General features: G+C 33.6%; 1 long non-coding RNA gene across 3 annotated transcripts in view; it reads right to left on the bottom strand.

Annotated features, from left to right (window-relative positions):
* The window catches only part of LOC147371187 (uncharacterized), a 197,906-nt gene that overhangs the window by 152,432 nt on the left and 30,920 nt on the right, over window positions 1-14,554 (bottom strand). The window contains exon 3 of one of the 3 annotated variants that reach the window (XR_015166282.1): window positions 4,231-6,788. The exons of the other annotated variants lie outside the window; for them this stretch is intronic. This is a non-coding gene — a long non-coding RNA (uncharacterized LOC147371187). Of the gene's footprint in view, window positions 1-4,230; window positions 6,789-14,554 lie in introns of those variants that run through there. 3 annotated transcript variants of the gene reach the window in all.

The raw sequence follows: 14,554 nt of genomic DNA, 5'->3' as shown, positions 1-14,554 counted from the left end.
TCTGCCTCCAATCCAAGAGCAACAGGAGACATGTGTTCGATCCCTGGGTCAGGAAGATCCCCTGGAGGAGGAAATGGCAACCCACTCCAGTATTCTTGCTGGCAAATCTCATGGATTGAGGAGTCTGGCAGGCTATAGTCTATGGGGTTGCAAAGTGCTAGACATGACTGAGCCACTGAGCACACAAGAAAGAGGAGACATGGCTAACATGCAGACTTTTCAGTTGGTACAAAGGGCAAGGGTGAGCCAAAAATAAACCCTACCTTCAAAAAATTGAAGACCAGCTTCAAGTCATCTCATCCCCTCCTTATTTAATCAGTATGGCCTGTCACAACCTAGTTAAAATAACTACTAGGTTTTATTATGAACACCTTTCCTTTCAACTTTCTTCTCTGCCCATCAGGGTACTTGATAGAGCATCAAAATATTTATGGCTTTAAACCACTCCCAAATATTCTGATTCAAATAGTTTGGGCAGGTCTTAGACATAAGATTTCTTTTATAACTTCTCAGGTGATTCTAATGTGAAGTCAGTGCTGAGAACTGTGTTCTACATGTTACTTGCCAAACCCAATTAACCGCACAGTTGTCTTTCTCCTCTACTGGGCTGGGAACTTTTGAGGATAGGACTATGGTTTTTACATTTAGAGCCTACACATCTAAAAGAGTGCCAGATACCAAGTAGGTGCTTATAAGTTAGTTAGTGATAAATGACTGACTTTCAAAAGATGGTCATTTCAATTCAATTTAATAGCTACTAATCAAGTTCCAATTGTATGCTGGCCTATTGGTGTACAAAAGTAGATAATACAATGCCAGCCTTTGGGAGAATTATTGTTCAACTCAGTGGTCACAAAATTATCATTTACTATTATACTGATAGTGCTTTTAAGTGACTGCATGTCAAATTAATCTTTCAGAGCTCCAATGCTGCTGCTACTGCTAAGTCCCATCAGTCATGTCCAACTCTGTGAAACCCCATAGACAGCAGCCCACCAGGCTCCTCCATCCCTGGGATTCTCCAGGCAAGAACACTGGATTGGGTTGCCATTTCCTTCTCCAATGCATGAAAGTGAAAAGTAAAAGTGAAGTCGCTCAGTCGTGTCCAACTCTTAGCGACCCCATGGACTGCAGCCCACCAGGCTCCTCCATCCGTGGGATTTTCCAGGCAAGAGTACTGGACTGGGTTGCCAGTGCCTTCTCCGTCAGAGCTTCAGTACTCTCAATCTAATATACCAAGTCATTCTTTCTTTGAATAGTATTCCATTATCAATAAAATAATAAATAGAATGCATGTCAACTGCAGAATACGTATTCTTTACAGGTGGGCCTGGAACAAATACAAATACTGACCTTATTCTAAGATATAAAAAATCAACATGTTTCAAAAATTTTTATTATTCAGAACAGATATGATCCTATTGGCAAATAGGGAAAAAGCCACAAATATAATTGGAAAACTGTGTATCTGTTTGAAAATTATGCACTCCACTTCAAAATATTCTTAGTCAAGGAAAGGACGTATCTCAAAGTTAGAAAATATTTTGAACTAAACAATAATGAACAGATAATGTGTAAAAGTTGGATGATGTGGTTAATCATATCTTAGGGAGAGACTTATACAGGTTATATATTATAGAAAACAAAGCTGAAAATGAATTAAGTATGCATCCATATTTTAATAAATGACAGCAAAAAAAAAAAAAAGAAAATATGAAGGAATAAGATAATGAAGATAAGAAATCAATGATATAAAATGAATTTAAAATAAAAAAAAACTTCTAATAGAGCTAAAATTTGGAGTTTGAAGAGCACTTTTTTTTCAAGAAAAAGAGATGATGAATACAATAGTGTTCAGTGACAGAGAAAAGATATAAGTTGCAAAGACTGGAAAGGACTAATGGATCACGCTACAATATCTTTACAGAAAAAAAAGCCAGATAAACAATCAACACAGAAATAATCTGTCGCTAGATTCAAATACAAACTTTAAAAGCAAATGGTGCCTCTATATCCTATAAGTAATTCAATAGAAAACATAAATGACAAAATATGCTATTATGATAGCATCAATGAAACAAAAAGTCTCATTAAATTTTGTAATACATTTATGGCAAATAACTATGTTAAACAGATTGATATAGTATTTAATAACAGATTGAAATTCTCATATTTATGCAACTCAGTTTCCCCAAAATTTGACATCTAGATTAAATGCAATATTGTTCATAATCTAAATGGGTAAAAAGAAACAAAAGTCTACTGCTGGTATACTCTCTACAAGTTATGGCAAGGGAAATTCTCAGGCAGAAGGAACAGAATACAAGACAAAAATATTTCAAACAATGAAATGAAGAGCACTGAAAATGAAGTAAAGATAACATATTTAATTAAAGTTCAGTAAAAGACAATGAACTATCTAAAACACAATTAACTGCAAAAGTATTTATATTTATAGTTTATTAAAATATTTATGCTTTCTTTAAAGTTTAATAAAAGTGGTACAAATATTTAACAGAAGAAATGAAATAGAGTCATACAAAAAACTCACTTAAGCTAAGAGAAGTCAGAAAAAGTGGAAATACATAGCAAATGGGAGGGATTTTCAGCTCAATGGGTAAAGAATCTGCCTGCAATGCAAGAGACAGAGGAGACACAGGTTCAGTCCCTGTTTGGGAATATCCCCTAGAGGAGGAAAAAGGCAATCCACTCTAATAGTCTCACCTGAAATATCCCATGGACAGCAGAGCCTGGCAGAACACAGTCTAAAGGGTTACAGAGTCAGACACAACTGAGTGACTAAGCATGCAATTCCAATCATTATCAATTATCACATTAAATTTGAATTATGTAAGAAAACCAAGTATTGATAAAAGAGAATCACTGGGTTAAAACAAACAAACAAACATCTAATTAGATACTACCTATGGTAGCCTGCTTTAAATTTAGAGAAACAGACAGGTAAAAATTAAAAAAAAAATCATACCATTCAAATACTATTCAAAACAAAGCTAGAGAATTATGTGTACATACTGAACAACAAAGAGTGTTTTAATCTACATTGTACAATGATTGACAGAATTTAGAGGAAAATAAACAAATCTAGAGTTATGCAGACTTCAAAGCTTTTTAGTAATGGATGAAACAATTAGGCAGACAACAAATATGGATACAGGAGACCTAAACAATACTATCCATCAACTTTATTAAAATTGACACACAACTAATCAACAGCAGAGGAGACATTCATCACAAGTAAACATGAACTTTTCACTAATATAGTCCAGATCTTGGATCCTAAAATAATCCTCAACATATTTAAAAGAAAACAATACACACAAAGATGGTCTCAGAATATAAATGATTTAAACTCTGAATCAACAACAGAAAGATATGTAGATAAATCCCAAGCAACTGGAAATAAAAAAATTAACTTCTAAATAATTCAAGGGTGAAAAAAAGTATAGAAAGAAGATAAAAATACTTTGAATTAAATGAAAATAAAAATATTGAAACATAAGGGATGAAACAGAGCTGTGATTAAAGGAAAATGTAAGCAGAAAATGTTTATGTTATTTTTCAAAACTCAATGTAAGATTACCTAAACTGGAATATGATCAAATTAAACTCAAAACTAGTAGAAGAAAAAATAGAAAATTCACAGAAAAATCAACATGATTTTAGAACAGTTACAGAGCAAAATGTCAATGTATAATAATTGGCTGCACTTGCATATAATTACAATTGAAACTTTAAATAAAATATGACATATATTAACATAAAATGTAATAGATATAAATCTCACAGAAATATACAACATATGCCTAATGAACCTGGAAACATCCATGAAAGAAGTCAGAGAACAACTAAATAAAGGAAAAGTTTTATCATGCTTCTGGATTGGAAGACTCAACATTGTTATATCAATATTTTCCAGTGGGACCTGTAGCCTTGAATGCATTCTGAGTTAAAATCAAGTTGGATAGCTACTGACTAACTGATTTTTAAATTTATATACAAAGATGATAGAATTTGAAAAAAATGATATCAAACCTTATGAAAAAGACAAGACAGCATTCAAGAAAATATTGTTGAAAGGATAAACACATTGATTAGATAAACATCTAAATCTAATCAATGGATTAGAATAGAGACTACATAAATAGATACATGAAAATGTATTTAAGTCATTTTTGATGAGGGTAAAAATATAATTCAATAAACAAATGATAATGTTTTCAAAAATTTTACTGGAACATTTGGACTTCAACATATATAGCATAAATCAGTTCAGTTCAGTTGCTCAGTCATGTCTGACTCTGTGATCCCATGCACTGCAGCACCGCAGTCCTCCCTGTCCATCACCAACTCCCAGAGTCTACCAAAACTCATGTCCATTGAGTTGGCGATGCCATCCAACTATCTCATCCTCTGTCGTCCCCTTCTCCTCCTGCCCTCAATTTTTCCCAACATAGGGTCTTTTCAAATGAGTCAGATCTTCGCATCAGGTAGCCAAAGTATTGGAGTTTTAGCTTCAACATCAGTCCTTCCAATGAATACCCAACACTGATCTTCTTTAGGATAGACTGGTTGGATATCCTTGCAGTCCATGGGAATCTCAAGAGTCTTCTCCAACACCACAGTTCAAAAGCATCAATTCTTCTGCACTCAGCTTTCTTTATAGTCCAACTCTCACATCCATACATGACTAAAGGAAAAACCACAGCCTTGACTAGACGGACCTTTGTTGGCAAAGTGATGTCTCTGCTTTTTAATATGCTGACTAGGTTGGTCATAGTTTTCCTTACAAGGTGTAAGCGTCTTTTAATTTCATGGCTGCAATCAACAACTGCAGTGACTTTGGAGCCCCCCAAAATAAAGTCAACCACTGTTTCCCCATCTATTTGCCATGAAGTAATAAGACTGGATGCCATGATCTTAGTTTTCTGAATGTTGAGCTTTAAGCCAACATTTTCACTCTCCTCTTTCACTTTCATCAAGAGGCTTTTTAGTTCCTCTTCACTTTCTACCATAAGGGTGGTGTCATCTGCATACCTGAGGTTATTGATATTTCTCCTGGCAATCTTGATTCCAGCTTGTGCTTCTTCCAGCCCAGCATTTCTCATGACGTACTCTGCATATAAGTTAAATAAAGAGGGTGACAATATACAGCCTTGACGTACTCCTTTTCCTATTTGGAAACAGTCTGTTGTTCCATGTCCAGTTCTAACTGTTGCTTCCTGACCTGAATACAGGTTTTTCAAGAGGCAGGTCAGGTGGTCTGGTATTCTCATCTCTTGCGGAGTTTTCCACAGTTTTTTGTGATCCACACAGTCAAAGGCTTTTTGGCATAATCAATAAAGCAGATATACATGGGTTTCTGGAACTCTCTTGCTTTTTACATGATCCAGCAGTTTTTGGCAATTTGATCTCTGGTTCCTCAGCCTTTTCTAAAACCAACTTGAACATCAGGAAGTTCACGGTTCACGTATTGCTGAAGCCTGGCTTGGAGAATTTTGAGCATTACTTTACTAGCGTGTGAGATGAGTGCAATTGTGCGGTAGGTTGAGCATTCTTTGACATTGCCTTTCTTTGGGATTGGAATGAAAACCGACCTTTTCCAGTCCTATGGCCACTGCTGAGTTTTCCAAATTTGCTGGCATATTGAGTGCAGCACTTTCACAGTATCATCTTTCACGATTTGAAATACCTCAACTGGAATTCCATCACCTCCACTAACTTTGTTAGTAATGACACTTTCTAAGGCCCACTTGACTTCACATTCCAAGATGTCTGGCTCTAAGTGAGTGATCACACCATGGTGATTATCTTGGTCATGAAGATCTTCTTTGTACAGTTCTTCTGTGTATTCTTGCCACCTCTTCTTAATATTTTCTACTTCTGTTAGGTCCATACAATTTCTGTCCTTTATTGAGCCAGTCTTTGCATTAAACATTCCCTTGGTATCTCTAACTTTCCTGAAGAGATCTCTAGTCATTCCCATTCTATTTTTCTTCCTTTATTTCTCGGCATTGATCACTGAGGAAGGCTTTCTTATCTCTCCTTTTATTCTTTGGAACTCTGCATTCAAACGGGTATATCTTTCCTTTTCTCCTTTGCTTTTGGCTTGTCTTCTTTTCACAACTGTTTGTAAGGCTTCCTCAAATGGTCATTTTGCTTTTTTTGCATTTCTTCTTCTTGGGGATGGTCTTGATCCCTGTCTCCTGTACAATGTCATGAACCTCATTCCATAGTTCATCAGGCACTCTATCAGATCTAGTCCCTTGAATCTACTTGTCACTTCCATTGTATAATGATAAGGGATTTGATTTAAGTCATACCTGAATGGTCTAGTGGTTTTCCCCCACTTTCTTCAATTTAAGTCTGAATTTGGCAATAAGGAGTTCATGATCTGAGCCACAGTCAGCTCCTGGTCTTTTTTTTTTTTTTTTGCTGACTGTATAGAGCTTCTCCATCTTATAGAGCTGCAAAGAATATAATCAATCTTATTTTGGTGTTGGCCATCTGGTGATGTCCATGTGTAGAGTCTTCTCTTGTGTTGTTGGAAAAGGGTTTTGCTATGACCAGTGAATTATCTTAAGCAAAACTCTATTAGCCTTTGCCCTGCTTCATTCTGTACTCCAAGGCAAATTTGCCTGTTACTCCAGGTATTTCTTGACTTCTTCCTCTTGCATTCTCATCCCCTATAATGAAAAGGACATCTTTTTTGGGTGTTAGTTCTAAAAGGTCTTCAGGTCTTCATAGAACCATTCAACTTCAGCTTCTTTCTAAGAAGAAATGGAATAGCCATCATGGTCAACAAAAGAGTGTGAAATGCAGTACTTGGATGCAATCTCAAAAACGACAGAATGATCTCTGTTCGTTTCCAAGGCAAACCATTCAGTATCACGGTAATCCATGTTTATAGAATAAATAAACCTCCATAAACTATATACTTTAATCAAAAATTATCATCAAATGGCTCACTGCCTAGAAATAAATATCAATTTTTCACCTGAAAAATTTCTAAAAGTTACATGAAACTCTGTGTGATCTTGAGTTTGGCGAAGAGTTTATGGCCTGACATCAAAAATATAATATTTTTTTTAAAAAGTATTTGACTTTATCAAAATTCAAGTTTTGCTATGTAAAAGTTGTTGAAATAATGCTGACCAAAGGAGGGTACAGATTAAAAGTAAATATTTCCAAAGCATGTATCTGATAAAGGACCTAGTGTATAGAATACAACACATACTGGTAAGAAAGCAAGCAATAAAATTAAAAAATGAGAAGATCCATGAATGGCAAATAAACATGTGAAATGGGCAAAAGATCTTTTAATATTAGGGAAATGCAAGTTACATTCATAAAGAGATGCCAGTATATACTTTATAAAATAACTAAAATCACCAAACCTGATACTATCAGTACTATTAAGGATGGAATCTTAACATTCAGCAATAAAGAGAAACAAACTATTAATTCACACATGCAAGATATTAAATACATCTTGTTAAAGGAAAGAAGCTAAACTCCTAAGACTATTTATTATATGATTAGATTTATATGATTTTCTACAAAAAATAAAAATATGGAAATGGAAAATAAATCAGTGATTACCAGTGGTTGGAGTAAGAGATGAGACTGGCTGAAAGAGACAGCTTGAGGGAAACTTTGGGCTGACAAATATATGCTGTATGTTATTGTGGTAGTAGAAAAATGACTATCTGTATTTGTCAAAACCTATAGCAACTACACAACATGGAATGAATTGTATAAGTGTATATAAATTTGAAAAGTTCAATCATGGTGTGCAGGGAATTCAAATGGAATGTAGACAGAAAAATAAATCTACTTGTGCTACAAATGAATTATGTATCCAACCAGTCCATTCTGAAGGAGATCAGCCCTGGGATTGCTTTGGAAGGAATGATCCTAAAGCTGAAACTCCAGTACTTTTCCCACCTCATGCGAAGAGTTGCCTCATTGGGAAAGACTCTGATGCTGGGAGGGGTTGGGGGCAGGAGGAGAAGGGAACGACAGAGGATGAGATGGCTGGATGGCATCACTGACTCGATGGACGTGAGTCTGAGTGAACTCCGGGAGTTGGTGATGGACAGGGAGGCCTGGTGTGCTGCGATTCATGGGGTCGCAAAGAGTCAGACAAGACAGCAACTGAAGTGAACTGAACTGAATAGTACTTGAGGAGATGCAGAAGAAAAAAGTTGATCTAAGTAACTTTGGTAAATAGTTTAAAGACCAAAAGTAGTGTATATACTCTGGTGAATTTGTTTCTCACACGTTTCAAGATTTCTCTACCCAAATATGTATTGATTATAAAATTGAAAAATGTAAGAAGTGGAGAAAAATAGCAGATACTACCTAAACTATGTGATCAAAGCTTACATCATCAAAATGAAGAGATTGAAATAATGTTTGATATGATATATTGAAAAGGACACTTTTCATTTCTGTAGCATTATTTCTGAAAAATATAATTTCAATTTAATCAAAGGTACAGGGAGGGAGGAGGGAGGGGGTTCAGGATGGGGAACATGTGTATACCTGTGGTGGATTCATGTTGATGTATGGCAAAACCAATACAATATTGTAAAGTAATTAACCTCCAATTAAAATAAATAAAAAAAGTAAATATCAGATATCAAGGGGCAATGTCAAGTACACAATAATTGACAAGTACTTTTGAAAAGTGTCATAAAAGACAAAGGAAGATGAACTTAGAACTGTTACAGGCTGGAGTATCTGTGACATACTCAAAATAATCCTATATAATCCAAGTAATCCTAATAGCATATATGGTTTATATATTAGTATTATACTGGTACTAATTCCTTAGGTTTTAGTTTTTATATTGTGCAACTGTTATAAACATTAGGGGTACTGGCTGAGGATAAATGAAAATGTCCTTCTAATTTTTTGCAATGCTTCTGAAACTTAAAATTATTTAAAAATAAAATCATATTTATAAATAGCACATTCAAATTTTTTAAAATTACTTGCAATATTTTAATTATTTCTTATTGGGTTATTAAGTAGGTCTATAACTATTTTGGATGTAACATAATTGTTCTGAAAATTAAGTAATATTTTCCATAAGTGCAATCAATTTAAATGATACCTGTTTTATGCTAGAGTTTTATTTCTCATTTTATTTGTCACTCCTTACTAATTTGATTCACCACTAAATTTATAGATGAGACTTTATAAACTTTAACATTCAGTATTAATACACAAATCATAGCTATATAATCCATCAAATGCTCCAAAACAAGAACAAACATAATTAATTTTACAGAAGTATGGGTGAAAAGTCAAAGATTTGTGTAGACAACAAAATGTCATAAGTTTTAACAAAAAACATGTTATATTTGGCTGTCATATGAGGATTATAAAATTCTAGAAAAAATTATGTATCAAAGTCTTAGCAAAAGCACAATATATTAAACTATTATTTTAAAGGGATTACATTTTCATAATAACGAGGCTAGTTTTACTCTGCTGCTGCTGCTAAGTCACTTCAGTCATGTCCAACTCTGTGCGACCCCACAGACAGCATCCCACCAGGCTCCCCCAACCCTGGGATTCTCCAGGCAAGATAGTTTTACTCTAAGTGATACATAATCCAAGGTTATGCATTACTCTTCTAATTCACGATATGACATTTTACTGCCTATTATAATTATTTAAACCAAGAACAACATGGCTATCTCTTTAAATCAGGTAGAAACTCCTATAATGGGAACTAGGCTAGCGGTATTCTATTATTTGGCCAGAGATGGCTAATATTCAATATAAAAAACAATAACAATTGAGTATATATGTATTTTTTTCTTTTCCCTGTAAAACCATGAATAGATATATTATCTGCCTTGAGGAGTGTATTGTAGAAATTTGACAAGGATTCTGCAACATATTTTTCTTTTTTTAACCTCAAAATAATAAGGGTTGAAATTTGTTGTTGCTTAGTCACTAAGTCGTGTCTGACTCTTTTGCCTGCCAAGCTCCTCTATCTGTGGGATTTCCTAGGCAAGAATACTGGAGTGGGTTGCCATTTCTCCAAGTATCTTCCCGAACCAGGATCAAACCCTCGTCACCTGCATTGGCAGGTGGGTTATTCACTACTGAGCCACCTGGGAAGCCAAATAATTGAAATAGTTATACCCAAAATATATTTCTAACCCACAGAATGCTAAATTTGAATTCAACTTGAATATTTACTAAACTCTGGGTACTTTGGGTATCACATTTAACTGAACTGACAAATTCCCTATAGTCTCGGAGTTTACTTTTTGAAAAGCAAGACAGACATAAAATAATTAAGAAAATCAAGATGGAGTGTTGTCAAGATGACCCTTCCATTGAATAGAGCAGAAAGGCAAAATAGGATTTTTGTGAAGTCTAGAGCTGTAAATCACTTTCTCATGTAGGTGAAAGATGTGATTGTTGTAAATGGTGTACTTTGAAATGATTTTAGATTTATAAAAAGAGTTTCAAAGACAGTACAGAGTTTCCATATCCCCTCTGGTCACCTTCCTGTAATGTTAACATTTATGTAACCGTGGTGAACATATAAATTTCATAAAATTAACATTGCTACAAAATTGACAATACTACAAAGTAAGTCTTAGACTTTATTCACCAGTTTTCCCACTAATCCTTTATTGATCCTAATCTAAACATTTAGTTGTCATGTCTCTACTTCAGTTTGCTACAGATTCTCAGTTTGCCCCTGTTATTCACAAACTCAATATATTTGAAGAGTGCTGACTGGCTATTTTGTAAAATATCTTTATGTTCCATATTTTCTCATGATTAGTCTGGGATTACTGATTAGGGGGAGAATATCACAGAGGTGAAGTGACTTTCTTGTATCATATCAAAGAGTATGAAATAATATGTTATTTGGTGGTGGTAACCTGAACACCTGTTTAAGGTGGTGTCTGCAAGGTTTCTTCACAGTAAAAACACTATTTTCCCATGTTGTGCTCTAGTCATTCATCTGTGACTTGGTATTTGCTGTTTCATTTTGTCAAAAGTTCATTTCTAAACTTTGTTGATTTTGTTCTGTAGCTCAGTTAATTATATTTTTTTCTTACTTAAACTGTACAATTTAATGAGTTTTTAATAAAGTTATACTCTTAAATGCCAACACAAACAAGATATAGAGCATTTCCATCAACTTAAACAATTCTATTGTGCTACTTCTTAATTTCTCTCATTCTACTCTTTTTTTAAAATTTATTTTAATTGGAAGCTAATTACTTTACAATATTGTGGTGGTTTTTGCCATACATTCACATGAATCAGCCATGGGTGTATATGTGTTCCCCATCCCATCCCTCAGGGTCATGCCAGTGCACCAGCCCTGAGCACTCTGTCTCATGCATCAAACCTGGACTGGCGATCTATTTCACATATGATAATATACATGTTTCAATGTTTTTCTCTAAAATCATCTGACCCTTGCCTTCTCCCACAGAGCCCAAAAGTCTGTTTTTCACATCTGTGTCTTTTTTGCGGTCTCGCATACAGGGTCATCATTACCATCTTTCTAAATTCCATATATATGCGTTAATATACTGTATTGGTGTTATTCTTTCTGACTTACTTCACTCTATATAATAGTTCCACTCTTAAATATAGTCAATCAATGTTGGTTTTTGTTTGTTTGTTTGTTTTTCTGCCTATAGATTATATTTCCATTACTAGAGTTTCAAATAAATAGAAGCACCCATTACATATTTCCTCAAGCATCATTTCTTTCTCTCACCATAGTTTGTCCTATGTTCTTTCAGGTTTTATGCAACAATATTTCCTTTTTTTGATAGATCAATATTCATTGTAGAGACATAAAACAACCTATTTATCCAGACATTTTAGCTTACTTTCAGTTTTGAATTATTTTTAATGAAATTACTGTGAACATTTCTGTCCAAGTATGTGCTGACCTCTCTCTTTCATTTTGGGTAACTATGTTGTACCACAATTGAAAGGTCATATATTAAACATATATTTAATTTTCTGAAAAAGAGCAAAACTGGTGAGAGTACAGCGTTAGTCATGAGAATCCACTAACATTTCTTGGCTACCATTGTGTCTATTCCTCCTATTGTTCTTCACCACATTTGGAAACACATCAAACTTGACACATGATTTCCAGCATATGTCTGTAAACTTACTGGTTGTGATATCATTCTTCAAGCCAACGCTTCTTCTTTTCTGCCTTTTAGATATATCTGATAATTTCTAGTTAAATAAGCTATCTAGTTACTTTATGCAATTATAATTTTATAAGTTTCTATTTTATAATACATGCATTTCAAAGATTTGGTACAGGAATCTATAATACATGTTCAGTCTCTACCAAATGTAATTTTAGTGACAAAAAAACCCTACAAAGTAATCATATAATTTAATATCAAAACTGAGACACTGCAATAGTAAAAATATTACTAAATACAGTCAACATTCTAAAACACTTATTTGAAGATTAACCCATTTGCTTCATCATATTTGTAAAATTAAACTATTTTAACATCAAAATCTATTCTAAGAAATAAAAGCAACTTACATTTATACACTAAAATTATTTTAAATACATATGTATTAGGTAAAATGTAAATTATGTCATGGGGGTAAAAAATATTCCTGGTATAATTTTATGGACTATAATAAATTCTACCATTTAATTTTCTTAAACTGCATCACTGTTTTGTTTTTTTTTTTCCTGTAGGTTGTATTTGTCTGATTATATTTTTATTTGATAAAATTACAACATATTTTTAAATTTTATATTTTATGGATGTGCATGCATGCTAAGTTGCTTCAGTCATGTCTGACTCTGTAACCCTATAGACTGTAGCACACGAGGCTCCTCTGTCCATGGGATTCTTTAGGTGAGAATACTGGAGTGGGTTGCCATTCCCTCCTCCAGGGCATCTTCACAACCCTGGGAGAGAACCCACATCTCATATGTCTCCTGCTTTGACAGTAAGTTCTTTACCACTGTTGTCCCCCAAAGCCCATATGTTATGGATAAAATACATCAAATTATTGACATATTCAATTGGATCTGCTCCATAAATAATAATATTTTCCTGCTTGGATATATTATTACAGTAGATAATAAGGTCCTTGGTAACCTTCGAGTAAATTATATAAATGAAGAATATTCTTAAATCTAATTTTTGGTAAATATAAATCAAAGATAACAGATTTAATATGAAAAATAATCTTACATGTACATGAAGCAAGGTTAAATGCTGAAACAACACAATAGTCTGGTACTAAAGTGATTTATGTTTTACATTTTCAACAAGCTTTACATCATTGAGAACCTACTAGTGCTGCTCTCACACAAGAGCTTCATAAAGTGTTCTTCATAGTTTCAACAATCCAAATGTTCCTTCTCCTTATTTATCACATAGCTATAACATATTTCTTACATATTGTGATTTAGTATCACATCGAACTATATATGTTCAAACTACAAAGCTGTTGAAAATTTTAGAAACATTAACATTCAAATGCCAACTTATGGTTGCATCCTTGCAAAAAATACTATCTGTATGATGCCAAACACTCAATGTATGTGGATTCATTTTTGTGAATGAGCTTACATTTTTCAAGTCTACAAATGTCTTCCTCACTTTACTCAAGGCATATGTAAAAATGTTCCTATTTGATAGGATTAGTATTTTGGTAGCAATTCTAATTTCCCCCAAAGTTCATTTTTCACTCTTGGATGAGATTGGAGTACACCCAAGCATAACATAAGGAAATATTCATACACATATGCATAAGACTCCATCCATGGCAGAATCTCATACAAATAAATTAGCATACACATAATAAATTCAACACAACATCATCACACAGAATGAATAGCATTTAATTATTTCACAAAATCTGTTCCTCTATAAATTTCAGTGTGAATTCTTGGCAGAATATTACAGTCCTTATAATATTAAACTATTCAGTCTTATTTCAGAACTTGTATTATTTAGTAAAGATTTTTGGAAATGTCTCATAATTTTGATTCACATTATTTTTTATGGATCAAAAACTTTTAAAGATTATATTTACATCTTGCATCTGAATATATTATAACTACAACGCTTCAGTATCAATAGATTTTTTAATCTTTATTGAAATCTGATTGATGTGCAAGAAGCTCTATATATTTAGTATATACAACTTGATTTTGGATATAAGTATATAACCATGAAAACATCTCCACAATCAATGAAATAAACATATTCATCACTTCCAAATGTTTCTTCCCACTCTCTTTAATTATTTGTGTGTGTGTGGGTATATGTCTGTGAGTGATATGGATACAAAATAAAATCTATTTTCTTAGAAACTTTTAAACTATAGTTAAGTATTATTAACTATAGTCACTAAACTGCAGAGTAGATCTCTAGAAGTTCTGCATAACTGAAGCTTTGGACTGTTTGACCAATACCTTCATATTTTCTCCTATCCCCAATTCCTGGCAACTACCATTCTCTTTGCTTCTACGAGCTTGACT

The sequence above is a fragment of the Bos grunniens genome, chromosome 6 (assembly GCF_055505025.1).
Source record: "Bos grunniens cultivar Pamir isolate PY7600 chromosome 6, Bosgru_T2T1.0, whole genome shotgun sequence".
Taxonomy (NCBI): Eukaryota; Metazoa; Chordata; class Mammalia; order Artiodactyla; family Bovidae; genus Bos; species Bos grunniens.
Note: the sequence above shows the minus strand (reverse complement) of the source record. Positions and strands in the feature narration are given on the sequence as shown.